At 46.3% G+C, this 19,045-nt stretch overlaps 1 long non-coding RNA gene across 1 annotated transcript; it reads left to right on the top strand.

Moving 5' to 3' along the window:
• Nucleotides 1–3,955: 3,955 nt before the first annotated feature.
• Nucleotides 3,956–5,615, top strand: LOC120387940. The gene is made up of 2 exons (XR_005590441.1): nucleotides 3,956–4,254; nucleotides 5,385–5,615. It is a non-coding gene; the product is annotated as an uncharacterized LOC120387940 (long non-coding RNA).
• Nucleotides 5,616–19,045: the final 13,430 nt, after the last annotated feature.

The raw sequence follows: 19,045 nt of genomic DNA, 5'->3' as shown, positions 1-19,045 counted from the left end.
ATAGTTGGACTAGCTCATTAGAAGGAAAAAAAGTAAATTAACCTACAGCCATGAAAAAACCTACGACTTTAATGAAAACAGCCAAAGGATGGCAGTGGAATCTTATTAATCATCATCACAGTCCTCATAGCTCACAGTATATTTCTGGTTTGTTTTTTGTTTACTTAGGTTTGGAGATAAATACAATATTGTATGCCAGTGGTTTGTAAGGAGTATGCAATGGAAGTTAGTGTAATATACAAACCCAAAAGTCAAAAGCTATGTCCATGACCCAGAAAGGAGTCAGGTGAGTTAGCTAAGTTCCTTAGCTTCCCGCAGTTTCCCTAGGTTCCCCACCCCGGAGATCCCCCACCTCCCCCCCCCAAAAGGTGGTGTGCCTGATGGTTCAAAAATGGTGGGTGGTAAATGGTTCCAAAAGTGGGTTCCTCCGGCTTCCTTCTTCCTTTTTGCCCTCCCAGCGCAGACAAGCATTTGATCCAGCTTCACTAGCAGATTTTTTAGCATGGCACATGGAGCCCTTGTGGCTTTCATGACAGAGGTTTTGCTGATGCTGACAGACAGCGCAGCACACTTTTGCACACAGCAGCAGCGATTCAGCAGCGCACAGCAGCAATGCTTAGCAACCAACCCACCAAGAGATGGTTACCAGACCAAAGCTACAAACCATAAATTGGTAAACCCCAGCATGGCTACTGTGCCTGCCACTGCGCCATGTGTGCCTGCCTAGCATCTGTTGCTGTAATAAAATGCAAATTGGTTGAAAGCCAGAGCGCAAAAACCAAAAAGCCATCCCTCCTATGGTAATCCTCCCACTCCTAGATCAAAAAAAAGAATATGGGCAGCTGAGATAGAGAACTGACTTAGAATCACTGCCTGCAGCCTGTCTCCTGCAGGGGTGAGCCTGCAACACCTCCTCCTGCTCCTTGCACCTGTCCTTTCCCCCACCTGGCTTTCCCCCCCCCCTCATTCCCTCCCATGTGTGTGTCCCCCACCTGTGTGATGGAAGTGAGGAAGTGTGCAGAAAAGGAATACATGATGAAAGAAGCAGCAATGTGAGAGGATGCCTCCAAGGCAGGAGCAGAGGAGCCAGAGGAGCAGAGGAGACAAGACAGGAGAGGAGAGGAGGAGTGCATCCCTCTTGAATCTACACATGAAGGGTGATGTGATGAAGCTGAGCCCACATGATGAAACATGATGAGTTATCAACCCTGTTGCCTGCTACCACTACCATGACCAAACACATGAAACATGACATGACATGACACTGAGGGGACTGCATGCATGACATTCTGCTACTGCACTGCACCCACTAACACCACCACATGATGATGATCATGTGCACATCATATTGCACCATCATGATGCCATATACCACACCAGTGGGAGGTTGGTGTTGAAGGCTGCAGCATTTGACTGCTGCGCAGCTGCATTATATCTAGCAGCATGTAAAGATAGGTATAGTCAGAAATAGTTTTTCCCTTTTTTTCTTTGGGTGGTGGGGGGGTGGGTGGGGGGGGTGCTGACAGTGGAACCACCACCACCATGGACACTGTTTGTTTTGGAGGTTTAGACCAAGAGGCTCAATGAGAAATGCAAATGCAAATGCAGGATGCTGGAGAGTGAGTCAGAGTCCTGATGAGTCCAGTCGCGATTCTTCATTTTTGGCTTTTTTTTTGTCACGCTGCGCGCGCGAGTCGCGTCTGCTGCTCGCTCATCTGTCTGCTTTTAAAAATGTCTGAGAATTTTAAAATGTCTTCTATATTTCGGAGCTGATAACGGATGCGCCCTGCTGCGGATGACCTGCGCACAGTCCATCGCATCTCCTTTTTTTTTTTTTTTTTTTTTTTTTTTATGCATCGCGCCATGCGCGTTCCGGCTCCACACTGGGCAAACAGGAAATATTCAAAAGTTCGGCAGGGCTTTCCTGTCTACCTGACCACTGCATCACCAGTTCAGATTCCGGTCCAGAGTCACTCACTGTGCACTGTGAGGATAGAGGCCAATACCATCATCCCATGCCACACCACACTAACCTAATCCGATGGCCGATCCGATACCGCTACTACTCTTCTTGTTAGGAGGACAGAAACTAAAAAAAAAAGAGCCCTTTATATTGATATAATAAGGCTTGTGGTGTGGACAGCAGCAGCAAATATCGGTTTTATGCTCCTAAAACCGGTTTAAACGCGTAGTGTAGACCAGGCCTCAGATTCTTATTGCAATGGCTTTGATGCCATCTGGAATCCTTTGACTTCCCTGACCATTATATAAGTTTTTGGCTTGGTATGGTCTACACTAGCTTTCAGTTTTCTTATAGGTGCAATTCAAGATCTTGTTTTTGCTCTCTAAAGCCTTTTGGATTCTGGCTATCTTACAGACAACCTTTCTCCCTGAATACCAGTATGACAGAGGAGGGGGCACTTCTGCTAACAATCCCTAGATGTATGCGGGACCAGAGGCAGGGTGCTTGCAGTGACTTTGGAACTACTTCCACACATGGGTTCAACAATCCTGCATCTGTTAACCTTAAGGGCACAATGTAAGGCTCTTCTGTTTGGCTTTTGCCTGGGTCAGGTTGTATTTTTAGATAATGACAGAAGAGTTCATATTGAAAATATTATGCCCTTGCATTATTTTCTTTGAAAGGATTTGCAGTGATGGGTGTATTTTATTAATTATAAAATAAAGTTGTGAAGGAAAGGGGAGAAAACAGACTTCCATTGTGCTCGTCTGGGAGTTATGGAGAAAAACCTTCAATCCCAAACTTTGCTGAAACAGTATAACAAAAGATATGATCCTGCAATGGAGTTCAATTCTATAGCACAAGTAGACGTTGCCATGGAAGCACCATTGCAAACACACTGAGTGTGAAATCTGAGCCCACTGAAGTCATTGAGAGTTTTGCCATTGACTTCAATCAGGTTAGGATTTCACCTAAAGAGTTTTATCCAAATCATGGGCCTCCTCTTAAATAATAAGTAATGATAATAATTAATATCTAGCTCTTAAATGGCACTTTTTATCCATGATCTCTATGCACACAACTATAACAGAATGGAAAAATATACACTCCCACAAATGCTGTTGAAAAGGGGATTTTCAGACTTAATTTTCCCTTCCTCCTATCTATACTTCCCAAAAATCTCAGATCATGTTGTGTTTTATATCTCTGCCAATGTTAAGGAAGAACCCAATAGGATGAACTACTGAGCTGCAGAGAGTGCAACCAGTGTTGTTGTTATTATAGGAGGAGCTCACAGCAACCCATTTAAGGTTGCCCAACTGTTCCCATTAGAGACCTGTTTTCAGTTGCTTATGACTTTGCACGGACAACTTTAATTCCAGCATTTCTTAACTTTTCAATGTTTGACTTTGCATCCTTCATAACATTCTTTTAATGCCATTTTGTATGAAATTATTATAGTAGTGATGCCCAAACTCTCCTATCAGGATCAGCACCCCACGGTGCTGGACGCTGCACAATTGTATATAAAGGCTGTGCCCTGAAGAACTTGCAATCTAAAAAGACAGAACAGATCCTCAGCTGGTATAAATTGTGAAGTTTAGCTGACTTCAATCTATCTATACTTAATTACACTGGCTGAGAATATGGCCCAGATGAAGTATGATGGGGAAGGAATGAAACATTCATACCACCCTTCCTTTAAACTGTTATTAGAATGTTCTTTCTTTTATCATATTAAGTTATTTTTATTTTTTCTTTCTTTCAACCTTCTGCAACCACCATATGCCTATTGATTAACATTTAGTTCTTTATAAAATAAGTTTAAAAACAATTTTTTCCCTCCTATGCAAAAGCTTCCTCTGAACCAAAACCTCACCTATTGTCCACGGAGATGGAATACCCCAACCGCTCTATGGACTTTCCCATCAGCACTCATTCCATTCTGCCAGCAGAAACGAGCAAGGTTATTGTGACATCACAGAAGGAGGCTCCCAAGTCTGTCAAGCAGCAGCCAATGGGGACTGCTGGCGAGAAGATTCTGGCCCCCATTCCAGATGGTGACAGTGGCTTCTGCCCTTCTGTCTGCTCCCAGAGGCAGGGTTGGTATGCTGGGACCAGGTTTCAGGACAGAGACTTGATGGGAGTTCAGACCAGCTCCCTCTCTCCTTTGTGTTGCTAACCCTGCTGGAATATCATCTATTAATGAAGTCGAGTGAAAAGCAAATACTGTAACAGTTTGGCTCAGCAGCATTCCACACTGGGAATCACAGCCTTTCCAATTTGGGCATGTGACGGGGCAGGGCAGCCCCGCACTGGTACAGCAGGGGTTAACCCTTCTCTACTAGCAGAGGAAGCCACGCCCAGGAAGTTCTGCTGGGCATGCTCCAACTGGCAGACCAGTATAAAAGCCTGCAGGTCTGCTCAGTCTGGGCTGACCACCGGGGGAGAAGGACGCAGACCGTCAGCTCCTGCGGGAGGAGAGCCAGGGAGCCTGGACCGGGACGTCAGCCGGGCAGAGGCCGTACCGGAGACCCCGGAGAGGGACGCCGGCCGGAGGGGACCTACGGGGGAACCGCTCCCACAACGCCAACGTCCGACTAGACGGGGTAGGAAGTGACCCAGGGGACTTTAGAAACTGACAGCCTTAAAGCTGCAGTACCGCTCGGCGTGTTGCGGGCGGATCCCCGCCGAGCGGGTGGCAAGGAGAGCTTGCCACAATCAGGGCCCTGGGTCGGGACTCGGAGGAGAGGGCGGGCCCGAGTCCCCCTACCCCACCCCGAGGGGGGGGATTTATGGACTCCGGCCTCTAGGCCGCGCTACCCCGCCCCGAAGGGGGCGCTTATGGACTCCGGCCGCCAGGCCACACTACCCCGCCCCAAAAAGAGAGGGGTTTATGGACTCCGGCCGCTAGGCCGCGCTGCCCCGCCCCGAAGGGGTGTTTATGGACTCCGGCCGCTAGGCCGCGCTACCCCACCCCGAAGGGGTGTTTATGGACTCCGGCCGCTAGGCCGCGCTACCCCGCCCCGAAGGGGGCGCTTATGGACTCCGGCCGCTAGGCCGCGCTACCCCGCCCCGAAGGGGGCGCTTATGGACTCCGGCCGCTAGGCCGCGCTACCCCACCCCGAAGGGGTGTGTATGGACTCCGGCCGCTAGGCCGTGCTACCTCGCCCCGAAGGGGGCGCTTGCGGACTCCGGCCGCTAGGCCGCGCTACCCCGCCCCGAGAGGGGGCGGTTACGGACTCCGACCGCTAGGCCGTGCTACTCTACCCCGGAGGGGGTGTCCATAGACTCTGGCCGCTAGGCCGTAATACGCCGGCTACCAGAGGCAGACCGAAAGACAAGCGAGTGGTGCAGTGCTAGGCCCCAACCCGCCCCTGCCGCGAGGGGGCGCTGGGGCACCTGGCCCATCACAGGGCAGAATAAGAGAAGAGAAATGGGAGTTTCACTTCTGGTTCTTACCTTCCCAAATTGTGGAGAGCACAGACATTCTTGGTTTACACCAGGCAATAACGCAATTTTTTAAATGACAAGTTCAAACAATAAGATTTGCCATCCAGGGTATTTAAATGTACAGCTATGTTTGAGTTTGATGAATATGAGTTCTGTGTATGGATGTCCTGTTATGTTAAAATATAATTCTGTAACCTGTCTTCTTTGTCATATTCCTGGGAGAGGAGGAAAATCAATTAAAAAAATCACTAAAAGCAAATGTAACACTGCAACACAGTATTAGTCTAACATTATTTTGATTCAGTGGGTGGAGAGGATTCTCTTTGAAATGTGGCAGTTATTGCTTATATGTTTATTTAAACCAGATATATATTGTGCATATTATCGTATCATTCTGGGTGATTCAGCTTCTGCTTTGTTATTGCCTCCACAACATCACTGAATGGTAGTTATACTCTTGGCATTGCTGCTTATATATTGTGACTCACAATTGTGCAGTTCTCCTGGTGTTTTTCCACCATCAAATCTAAAAATAGTCCTCTGTAAAGACATAAAGACTTAGCCAGTCAGACAGACAAACAATGGGAGTTTGTTTTGTTTTTAATTTTCTGGGACTTTTTTAGAAACAGTCTCCCATTTTGCACCCTTACAATGTTGCTGGCCCAAATCACGTGGGCCCATTTGATGTGACTTTCATGTCTGACTACCTAATACTCCCTATGCAAGTATCATCCATGGTGTCCATAATCTGGGAAGCCTACCTGAGATATCTTTCTAAATCAAATTCTAAATCTGTTTAAAAAAGGAAAAAAGGTTTTGTCTTGATTCAGTTGTGAATAAGAAATAAATTGTACTTGTATTTGCAAGTGGTAAGATGTAGTGAATTTAGTGGGACAGATTTGGCTATTGCACTGCATAGCTATGAAAACAGGTACAGAAGATACAGGTAGCAATACTGTTTACCCATATTATGGCTGGCAGCAACCTCACGTAGAGCCTCCTGTTGAACAGAATACTCCCACTAGGATAACTAAGGTGCATGTAGGAATGCAAGTTTGCCAGTGCAGGGTCCGGTGATATACACACAGATGTGTGGTCCACATCCTCTGGTTTTTGGATTTCACTGAAAAAATACCATTCTTTGGCTCCTAGCACCACGGGACTGCAGAGCCTTGTTCTGTGGGTTTTAGCTGGGGAGCCAGAACTGGGACAGAAAACTTCCCCCTCATGCTCACACTCTGCTCCTGACTTCAATGCAAATTAAGGTCACACACATCTCCCAGGAGTGCTCCGCACATTACAGGGCTGAACACTTGTCATCTGTTCACATTATGCAGCTGCATCATCCACTGTCCATTTATCCAAGTCAATGGGAGTTCTACTCCTTTATGCTAGGACTGAATTTGGCCCCTCCTCAATTTTCAGTGTATCCTTTCTCTTTATTCCAAAGCATCAGTTCTCAACACATCATTTCCCTTTCACCCTGGCCCAGTTTCATTAGTTCCCTTAATATTCATATTTTTTTCTACTCAGTCCATCCTGATCTCACACACCTGAAAAACCCTTCTCTCTACAATTCATTTAAAATAATGAAACTTTTATCACTTTTTTTGTAAAACTAACTAGTGGTCCACATAAACATGACTGTACAGGGCTACATAGTTTTTGGAACTCTATAATAATTGGTTTCTAGTAATAGGGAATTTGGGGACAGGTCCTCAGGTGGTGTCAACTATCATAGCTCTATCCATGAAGTCAATGGAACTATGGCAATTTATACCAGCTGACTTTGGTTTTTTGTTTGTTTGTTTCTGCCGGTCTCCATTTCTATATTGACTAAATCAGGGGTCTCAAACTCAAATGACCCCGAGGGCCGCATGAGGACTAGTGCATTGGCCCGAGGGCCGCATCACTGACACGCCCCCTTGCTGCCCCTGGCCCCACCCCCAATCCACCCCTTCCATGAGGCCCCGCCCCTGCCCGGGGCACTTTGGCGGCGGGTCCCGGAACGGAAGGGGCCCCCCGCCGCCGAAGACCGGGCTGCGCTTCGGCGGCGGCGGGTCCCTCTTTTCCCCACCCCGGCCGGTCCCGCTTCCCACCCTGGCCCGGCGGGTCTCGCTTCCCTTGGCCCGGCCCGCCCCGGCGGGTCTCGCTCTTCCTTCCCCACGGCCCGGCCCCGGCCCCGGCCCCGGCGGGTCCCGCTTCCCACCCAGGCCCCGGCCCGGCCCCGGCGGCTCCCGCTTTCCCCTCCCCCCTTACCTGAGTGCGTCTCCGGCGAGGCCTGAGCTTCGTCCCGCTCAGAGCCGCGGGGGGTGGGGGCTGGGAGCTCCATGCCGAGTGCAGCGCTCAGCCCAGAGCTCCCAGCCCCGCCCCCTCCCCACGCGGCTCAGATCGGGGCGGGGCTCAGGCGCTCGGACGGAGACTCGGCGCTCTATGCGCCGAGGCTCCAGGAGAGGGGCAGAGGCGGGAGCCTCTGCTTTTCTCTTGGGGGCCCCTGCGGAGCCCGGGGCAAATTGCCCCCTTTGCTCCCCCCTCTGGGCGGCCCTGGGGAGCTCCGCGGGCCGCAGGGAAGAGCTCCGCGGGCCGCATGTTTGAGACCCCTGGACTAAATTCTCTCCAGATAGTGGCACAGTTCTCAAAGTTGAGATCTAAACAAGATCTCCATCTCTCTTTCTTTATGCACTTATTTGTGATTTCAAGAAGAAGCTATTTTTAATGATGCAAACTTGGTGATGTGCTGCCAATATTTTGACAAGCAGCTCCTACAGAAGTTGTCCCCTTTAGACTGTGATAGACCCTGCTAAATACCATGACTGGATGTGTTTGCACAAAAAGAGGGATGAGGGACTTCATTTATCTTCCTCCATTTAAAAAACACTTTCTCTTAATTATAACTAAGACAGGAAGCCATGCACATGGCAAACAATCTTGCTGTATGCTTAGTGTATTTACTAGAAATGTTTCTACTTTGTTCCTGTAACATTACTGACTATACTGATAGTACAGAACAATGTTAATGTATGTAAATTGGGGATTGAAGTCGGGGGAGACTAAAGACATTTTTACGGGAGATGAGGCGCTGGGGAAATGTTTTTGAAAATGGCCATTATTTGGTGAAATCTGGTGCATTCCAAAGACAAAACAATTGCTCTTTTGAAATATTTTAAGAGACCCAGAAATAACTCATCTCTGCCAGAGATGATTTATCAATATCCAGAGAAGCTGAGGTTTCATCACAGGCAAAGAAATATACTAACCCTTCCTACAATAAGGTGGTAGAATTTTAACAAAGGTCTCCAGGAGCCCCCTCCAGAGCATCACTATGTACGCTGTGTTTCTAAGTGAAAACACCAGATGTATAATCTCAGAAGGGGAAAAAAAAGATTGTTTCATGTCACTATCTTGGGAGCAATCTATCTGCTCATTGCCAAATGGAAGCCGCAATTACACCACCACCTAACTACTTTACTACTTTAACGTAACAGTAGGAGAAAACAAGATGTTATAAACATAAAGTTCTCTTTCCCCTTCTCTGGCAAGACAAAACATTAACTTTGCTTCATTAAATTCATTCTTAAGACCTGTCTTAATTTTTTTTTAAGACCAGCAAGCCTTATTGACTGCCCTTAAACTCCTAAGTTAGTAACTTGATGCAGCTCCATATGCCAGGTATCACATTATAAAATAACTACCTGGAACCTTTTTAAATCTCACTGAGAGAACTGTGATTAATATCCATAAATCAATAGGCATTGAATCAGGCCTAGAGAGGAAGCTCATTTAAAAATGTAGATCCTGCAAAGCTCCTCTCCACCTACGTGGGTTGAGGGTGGGCATGGAAGACTGTGAATAAATCTGAAATGAAGAGTAATATATGACATCAAGCAATATTTTCCATTGCAGGACCCAAAACAAAAGGATTTCCCTCCCTTGTGTTTTATTGTAATTTATGTAAGCTGCTACAATAAAAAAAGTTGACAGTATCACAGCAATGGATTTTATTAACTTTTTGTGACAGTAGCAACTGTACATTTTCAGTTTTCAGCCAGTGCTTCAAGGAAACATTGCTCAACTTGGTGGAAGAAGCAAGAGATACATATGGACAGTTAGATCTGACTGATTTCTCTCTCATTTTGTCACACTGCTTCTCAGGACATTTGACTAGTGTTGATCTACACCTAAAACATAGGTCGACCTAGCTACTTTGCTCAGGGCTTTGAAAAATTTCAATGTGCAATGTAGTTAGGTTGACAGAAGAATTCTTCCACCCACCTGTGTGCTAGTGAGGGGGCAGGGCTGATCTAAGAGAGAGGGGCTTAAAAGCTAGATGCTAAGCGAGGAAGAGGCAAAAAAATAGGGAAGTTTGAGAGGGATTTTGTAGGAGGGAGAGAGAATAAAATCACCATGGTTCGGAAAAGCCGCATACTGTTCCTGGCTCCTCTACCTGTGCCTGTGTCCAGACAGAGAACCTGGCCATGGATGCCTCTACCCAGGCCCTGGTGTAGATTTTCAGAAACTTTGACCTGTGTATCCACATCATAGAAAGCCAGGCTGGGGAGACCATCCAGTGTGAGAAGGGCCTACTGGTAGAATCTCTCAGGAAGCAGGTGGGAGAGCTACAGAAGGAAGTGGCTAGGTTGAGGAGCATCTGTGTATGATGGGTTCCCCCAAGGGTGCCACTTGGAACTGGGGTACCACTGAGCCCACCTGACCCACTAGCCTGGGCTCCCTCTCACACTGTGATACTGTGATAAACTGCCAAGTTCTCCAAGCTTGCTCTTTCACCAGCATACACACAGATAGGTACACACCTGACTGCAGCTTCACACACAGATGCTGAGATCAGCTCTGCATGGGAAGGCTCAGCTAAGGCACCTCCCAGTTGCCGAGCCATGCACCCCTTTCTGGACTGCAAACCCAAAATTATACCGTTTTGCACTGCACATGGAACTGTACAGCGTAAGCTCATAAAATTCCTCCCCTCCCTCAATGTGGAGAGAGAGATGCAACAGCTTTCTGCCGCAGGTTATAATTTCCACACACAGTGGTTTTAGACAAAACAAAACAAGTTTATTAACTACAAAAGATAGATATTAAGTGATTATAAGTGATAGCAAACAGATCAAAGCAGATTACCATAGTAAATAAACAAAACTGAGTTTAACACACTAAATACGTAGGATATGAATTAGCAAATTCTTACCCTGAGTGATAAACAGGCTGGCAGATTCTTTAGGCACAAGTTCCTTTGGCTTTCTCAGATTTTCATACACAGGCTAAAAATCCCTCCAGCCTGGGACTATCACTTTCCACAGTTCAGTCCTTGCACCTCAGGTGTTTCCAGGTGTGTTGTTGTAGGGAGAGTGAGGTACCATCATGATGTCATTTTGCCCCTTTTATATCTTCTTCACACTTGCTGGAAAGCTCTTTTGCTGGGACCTGGATCAAACATTTCCCATTGTTTGAGTGCTATCTCTGAGAGGTTTCTGTTGCACACAGTTCCTGGGGTAATTCTTGTGCTTGTGTGCATTTCCTCAATAAGCCATTAACATTGCTTGGCCTTTTTATTGTTGTGCCCAAAAGGCTGCTTGAAGGTGTTTTCAAGCTCACAACATGTTTCAGTAACACATACATAGCCAAACTTCATGACTTCACATATGATAATAGCACATATAACAAGATATTATTGTCTAGCAGATCAAGACTTTTAGAATGATACCTCACAAGGCATGCTTTGTAAAAAAACATACCCTAATTACATCACGCTGGTGAATATTAGGGTGCCAGGGTGTCACACTGTGTACACAAGGAGTTCATTGATAATATGCATATGGAAGGTTGAGGAAGCAATACAGCTGGAGGGCACTGCAGTAGCACCACTAGGGGAGGAGAAAACAGTTCCTGTACAGGGAGGAAACTGGCTGCTGGTTACTTCTGGCAGCAGGCAGTACTCCACCCCTGCTCCCACCATCCATCCATAGACATAAAAAATCAGTCTGCTGCCTTGGCAATGAGGGATGAGGAATCTCTCCCAAAGGTGGAGAAGCAGAAGCCATGGGCTGCCAAGGCTGGGAGGACCATGACCATCACTCCCAAGAGGAAACTAAGGGTGGTGGCTGGTGGTGACTCCCTTCTAAGGGGAATGGAGGCATCCATCTGCCAGCCTGACATTGCATCCTGGGAGATGTGCTGCCTGTCAGGGGCCTATATCCAAGACATTATGGAAGGATTCCCGAGGATTACCCAGCCCTCTAACAGTCAATGCTGCTCTTCCATGTGGGCACTAATGATTCCGAAGGTATGACCCTGATCAGATCAGAAGTGACTACAGGGCTCTGGGAGTGAGAGTGACGGAATTGGGGCACAGGTGATGTTCTCATTGATCTTTCCTGGTAGGAGCCAGGCAGAGATAGACACATCCTGGAGGTGAATGCCTGGCTGTATGGATGCTGTTGCCAGGAGGGCTTCGGCTTCTTCAACTGTGGGATGCTGTTCTGGGAAGAAGGACTGCTGAGCAGAGATGGGGCCCATCTATCAAGAAAGAGGAAGAGAATCTTCAGATACAGACTAGCTAACCTAGTGAAGCAAGCTTTAAATTAGGTTCAACAGGGGCAGTAGATAAAAGCACACAGGTACGTCCAGTACATGGAGATCAGGGAGAAGAGTCAGACTTTGGGAGGAACATGGGCATTTATAGCAGGGACAAAGGAGAGGCAAGAGGGAACACAGGGAGGAAATGTAATGAATACTTTAGATGTCTGTATATTAACACAAAAAGTATGGGGAATAAACAGGAAGAACTAGAAATACTAGTGAATAATCACAATTATGACATAATTGGCATCACAGATTACTTGGTGGGGTAATTCATATGACTGGAATATTGGTATAGAAGGGTACAGCTTGTTCAGGAAGGACAGGCAGGGAAAAAAGGGAGGAAGTGTTTCCTTGTATATCAAACCTGTATACACTTGTACTGAGGTTGAGATAGAAGTGGGAGGCAGACCTGTTGAAAGTATCTGGGTAAGGATAAAAGGGGTAAAAACAAGGGTGATGTTGTGGTAGGGGGTCTACTACAGCCCACCTAATCAGGAAGAAGAGGTGGATGAGGATTTTTTTAAACCACTAACAAAATCAACCAAAGCACAGGACTTGGTGGTGATGGGGGACTTCAACTACTACTACATCTGTTGGGGAAATAACACGGCAGGGCACAGATTATCCAACAAGTTCTTGGAATGCACCAGAGACAACTTTTTATTACAGAAGGTGGAGAAAGCAACTAGGGGAGAGGCTGTTCTAGATTTGATTCTGACAAATAAGGATGAACTGGTTGAGAATTTGAAGGTGGGTGAAAGTGATCATGAAATGATAAAGTTCATAATTCTAAGGAATGGTCAGATGGAAAAGAGCAGAATAAAAAGGCAGACTTCAGTGAACTCAAAGAATTAGTAGGTAAGCTTCCGAAGGGAATCAAGTCTAAGGGAAAAAATGTTCAGGAGAGTTGGCTGTTTTTTAAAGAGACAGGTTAAATACACAAGAGCAAACTATCCCACTGTGACCACTCTGGCTTAACGAGGACATCTTCTACGACCTGAAACTCAGAAGAGTCATACAAAAAGTGGAAACTAGGCCAAATTATGAATGTAAAAAAAAGACACAAGCATATAGGAACATGTAGACAAGTCCCTTGTCTACACAGGAGGTTTACTGCTCACTGGGTTGTAGTGCATTAGCTAGTGCTCAGTACATAAGCCACAAAGAAAGCATGCATGTGGACTCCTGTTTCTTTTTGCAATCCACATTATTCTGTACACACGACAGGGACTTGAACAAAGTAAAGCCGCAGCATTCTGGGTAGGAATCTCATGGTCCTTTGCTTTGCTGCTGGGCTTTGGGCATTCTGGGATTTTTCTCATGGTGTGTTATGGGATGCATAATGAAAGCCTGGTAAAAGCCAATAGACTTCTGGGACTTGAGGTCAAAGTCCAAAACTCCCATGATTCTGTGTATGTCATTCCATAGTTCCTCTCTTTCTGAGTGGGTCAGCACCATTTTGAGAGGAAGTGCCATTTTCAAACTTCTGTCAGCCAGCATGGACAAAACAATGCTCTGTACCATGATTCTGACAATGGCAAATATTCAACGGCTCTTGGGGGTTTATTTGAGATCTCAGTGCTGGCTGGATTTGGATTTGGACTTGGATTTCAGTTGCCCCACCGCCAAGCAGGTTCTGATGCTGCTGCAGCCGCTGCACCAGCAGCAGCGAGAGGAGGAGAACAAGGAGGAGGAAGATATTGAACAACTGCTCCGCTCCTGTGCAAACTTTTCTTGGAACAGCTTCCTACAGTGAAGCATCACTTCTGGACTCAGAAAACAAGCAGTGAATGGTGGGAAAGGATCCTTCTGCAGACCTGGGATAATCGGTACCAAAATGTTAGGATGACAAAGGCAATTTTCCTAGAGATCTATGCTGAGCTCATCCAGGAGCTGCAGCGGCAGCACACCAACCTGTGAGCACCCGTCACCATTCAGAAATGGATCATCATGGCCATCTGGAAGCTGGCCACCCTGGCTGCTACTGGTCAGTGGCTAGCCAATTTGGGCAGGTCGATTGTTGGGCCCATTGTGATGCAGGTGTGTGCTACTGTGCAAAAGGTGCTGATGCAGCAGGTCATAAACCTTGGCAGTGCTCAGGAAGTTACTGATGGCTTTGCATGCGTGGAGTTCCCAAACTGTACTGGAGCAATTGGTGGGACCCATGTGCCCTTTATTTGCCCTCCACACTAGGCCTCAAAGTTTATAAACAGAAAGGGGTGTTTCTCCATAGTTAGAATATGCACCTGCTATAATGCGGTGATGGGGAGCCAAAAATCCCTACCGCGTTATAGCTGAAACCTCGTTATATCGGGGTAGCAGCGGCAGGGCTCCAGCATTGATTTAAAGAGCTCCGGACTCCAGCCACTGCGGGGAGACCGGGCTCTTTAAATCATTGGCGAGCCCCACTGCCGCAGCCCCGGGATAGCAGCAGCAGGGCTCCAGCAGTGATTTAAAGGGCCCGGGGCTTCCCACAGCAGCCGGAGGCCCGGATCCTTTAAAGCACCGCCGGAGCCCCCCTGCTACTGCGCTATACGCGAACCCATGTTATATCAGGTCACGTTATAGTGGGGTAGAGGTGTATCTCCACAGTGCTCCCACGCCTGGTTGATCACCATGGCAGCTTCACAAACATCAGTGTAGGATGGTCTGGAAAGGTCCACAGTACTAAGATCTTTTGCAACTAGCATCTGTTTGCCTTAATGAATATTGAAAGATTTGTCCCCAGGAACATTATGGAGATTAATGGTGTTGAGATGACTCCTGTCATTCTGGGAAATCCAGTTTATCCTCTGCTTCCGTCTCTGGTGAAGCCATTTATAGGGCACTTGGGTAGAAAAAAGGAACTGTTTAACTATTGCCTGAGTAGCTGCAGAATGACAGTGGAGCATATGTTTGGCAGTCGAAGGGTAGATGGCGCAGTCCCAAAACAAGATTAGAGTTGCAGAGCACGACTTGCCTCGGATAACTGCATGGTGTATTATTCACAGTATCTATGAGAGCAAGGGAGAGAGCTTTCATGCTGGGTGGGAGGCAGAGATGCAGAGGCTTGCTGGGCAGTATGAGCAGCAGCCACCATGGTGCTCATTGCAAAGTGCCAACCACTAGGACTCACAATGTTAGGGAGGCCTTTTGTCCTTACTTTGTGGGTAGGGCCTGAAAATGTTTTTCTGGCTGTCAGTTATAATTCTGGGGGGTTTATTTTATTTGTTGAATATAAGTATTGGAGATGCTTGTATGAATTTTTAAAAACTTAATCCAGCGCTGTTGTGTGAAATTTGGGGGTCTTGGTGTTTTTCATGCATTGGAGATGCTTTTAGGTTCTGTACTTGTTTTATGTTTTTTGTGGTAAGTTTGAAAGGTTCTCACAATCATATTTTCTGCATGCATTTTATTGGCACAGTTTGTACAGCAAACAAGTTAACAAATACAACATACAATACAACTTAAAAGTCATGATGTTCAACTGTGGAATATTTACAAACAGCGCAACGGGGAGCGGGCAGCACACTCACACTTCTGGTCACAGGCATGTGGGCTGGAGTGCCATGGGAGAAAGGCCTCTGCTGCATTATAGGGCTCGAACGAGCTTGGATCCCATGCAGTGCTGTTCTTGCTGGTGTGGAGTGGGAATGTCCTGGGGGGTGTTGCAGAAGAGCCGGATAGTAATTCCTTCTGCACCTCTTTAGGCAGCCTTATCTCTCCGTGATGGACACTGATGCCAGTTACTAGACGGCAGAGAAAGGGCTTATTCAAAGACGCAAAGGGCAGACGAGCAGCATATGCTGTGATATTATTCACCAAGATGGTCCCCCTAGAAGCATTGCAGGAATGGAAAGGCATCTCGAGCTATCTCAGCACCAATGATCAGGCTGCCTTACTCTGGAAAATTGAGCACTTTGTTTATCTTAAATTATCTCCTCTGCTGACACGCAGAAAGTGCAGAGAAAAATGGATGCAGTTTTGCATTGCTTGTTGAAACCTTAATGGCTCCCAGTCTTTTTCTATGCAGTATCTGTATCTATGAAGTGTTATTGTGCAACATTTACTTATTTGATTGCAATGATGAAAAGTGTACTTGATATACCTCAGCTGGGTGCCTTAAAAATTGTACAGCAATGCAATCCCTATCCTACATGTATATTTCATGTAAACTGTGCAAAACTAACTTAACCTTGTTTTCTCTAGTGAACCTTTTAAACTTTGCCCTTCTCCAAGGTTTGATTATTTGAATCTGCTGTGTGAAGTGGGGGCGTGGGGAGGTTGTAACTGTGGCATGGGGATGCCATTTTGAGCATGCCGTCAGGGGCAGGGAAATGGGAAGGAGGAGTGACATTGGTCAGCCAGGAGAGATGCAGGCCCAGAAAAGGGAAGAACTAGGCAGGTGTTTTTGTGTGCGTGTGCGTGTGCGTGTGCGTGTGTGTGTGCGTGTGCGCCCTCCATGGCAAGGGCTTGTAAACAATCAACATTCAGGGCATCAGTATGAGTGAGTTAGAAGATGAACACTTGGTCTCGTCACTATTTCGAAAATGTGGGCAGGTGGGGAGGGAAGGGGACAGCACTGGGCAAGGCAGAGAGGCAGCGGCTAGAAGCTTAGAAAGGTTTCTACTTCACATACACCAAAAATGGCAGGCACCAGGAACAACAGTAACTGCAGCTGTAAAGCATGATGATGGTGATAATAATTGTGGGAGAAAAATGAGTTCTCACTCTGAGGTTGGTTGCAACATGCCAGAGGCAGCTTTATTTTCTTTAACACTTGCAAGAGGAGACTACTCACAGGCATGGGTTCCCCTCCTGAGGCAGATAGATAAACAATTAAGGCAAGCATTTATACCTTTTGTGACATACAGTAATGATCAAAAACTGCATTTTTTTATACATATTCCTTTCTGATATCTTCCTTTACTCAGCAATTTCTGCTACAGTCTGCATTCTATTCTTATCTAACACAAGATCCAAAAAACAGCATCTCTTACAGTTCTTTTCCACTCGCCCAGAAGTCTCACGTTATTAGCTGTTAGAGTTAGCCTGACTCTTGCTCTTCCTGGAAGACTAAGATGTATGCTCTTTTCCCAACTTCCACATAATAATAATAATTAATAATCAATTACAAATTAAGATACTTACATATTGAGGACCCCTGGAGAGGGGTCAGCCTATGTCCCAGGCTTGCCTTTGGGCTGGGAATCTAGCTGGGTTTGTAAGCAGGTGCCCTCAGGGTCTTGTGTGGAGAAAACATCCTGGCTGTTTGTGGTGATCTCCTCAGAGCGCAGGTCTTCTAAGGATCCACAGTCTGCTCAGTGGTTGCGGCTACAGCATCAGCATTGTCTACACATGTGGGGTGCGGCGGTGGCATCCCTGGAAAAAATCCTGTCCAGCTCCTGCTGGAGGTTTGGCTTGTGTCCCTGATCTTTGTATAAGGGTTACTGAGCTCTTAGTTCTTGGTGCAGCGCTGTATAGTATCCCAGCTCTGACCCTTCGTGGCCATCTTCTGAGAGGTATCTGTGAACGCATCTTTGGTGCAGCGGTTGCCGACGCGAGTTTGCTGCACTGTCACTTCTCCCCAGCTGGCGAGGGTACCAAGGATGCCTGCATGGCTCTGAGCAGCTGCATGAGACATGGTGTAATGCCACGCTAATAATTCCACTGGAACACTGATATATTCAAATACAGAAGCAAATTGACCAATCCTGGCTTCATGCCAGCTTTTAAATGGAGAAGGTGACATCTGCATCATGGATATAAAGGCCATTTCAATGCACGCAAACGCAAATTAATGTGTAGTTAACCTGCTGTGAGAAAGGAGACTCAGGTTAAGGTGCATTCAGAACACTTCATTTTATGCAGCATAGTCAGCCCTGTGTCTGCACCTTGTCTGAATGAGATGGTGCAGTTGCTGCATACTTTATCCCTTGTCTGTCTTAAATTGAGGCATGAATTAGAGCTAACTAAGAAATGCACTATCCAGATAAGACTGAAATTATGAGTTGTTTGTGATAACATGCTGGAGCTATGTGGGGATATTCCTGCTGCTTGTTACCTGTGTTTTCAATCTGGGAATCTTGTTAGATAAACTCAGCTGCTTTTAGACAAGGCGTCTTCTCTCCATCTTTCTTGGCCAGGAAGTTGCAACTTCTTTTTTTTTTCCAAACATGGACCTTGCTACTTTACTCACGCTTTTGTCACTATGAGGTACAGTTACTGGATTGTGCTCTGGGTAAGACTAAGACTTATGATCATTTGGAAACTCAGCCTAGTGCAGAATGCCGTTGCCAATTTGTTAAACAGTATCTCTTGCTGAGAGCACATAAACCAATGTTCCAAAACCTGCACTGGCTGCCTGTCAGTTTCCAGGTGAAACTGAAGCTGTTGGTTTTGATGTATACAGCAAGGCTTGGCTAGAAGCTGCTTATCCGACATACAACTGCTCTATGTATGCTCTATGAGACTCCTCAGCTGTGATCAGTAGAGGCGCTATCAGCCCCTTAGGTTAAAAAAGAGGCTAATGGCAGCAGGGCATTTTATACAAGGGGCTCTCAACTTTAGAATTAATTTCCCCCTATAGTCTGCCAATTTCAGGGCCTGCTGCAAGGCGGACTGCTATCCCCAGGTTTTTGGGGAGGGTTGTGAGGCACGATGTGGCTGGGGTTCCAAGAAGCTGTGATCTAGTTAATCTTTAATTTTAAATGTGAACATTCTATGTTACCACTTAAGACATGAAGTAATCTTTTGCATCCGCTTATTATAAATGATACAGTATTTTCTCATTTTAAAATTTTCAAAATGGCAAAGCCACAGACTATTCAAGAAAAAAATTAAAGTACAGTGAAACCATAGCAGGAACGCATATTCCCTTTCATATAATAGCAGTTTACTAGACTACAAATATGTTGCTGCAAGGGGAATGAAGAATTAATTCCTCCACACAAGTGTCAGAGATCACAGTGTTGGTCTATGCGGGCACCTTGGCACACAACATTAGTTCCTCTGTTCACTTTTTATGTATTTACATATGAAAAGGCAGCCTGC

Source organism: Mauremys reevesii, linkage group 1 (genome assembly GCF_016161935.1).
Source record: "Mauremys reevesii isolate NIE-2019 linkage group 1, ASM1616193v1, whole genome shotgun sequence".
NCBI classification, from domain to species: Eukaryota; Metazoa; Chordata; order Testudines; family Geoemydidae; genus Mauremys; species Mauremys reevesii.
This window is presented reverse-complemented; position numbering and strand designations above follow the sequence as displayed.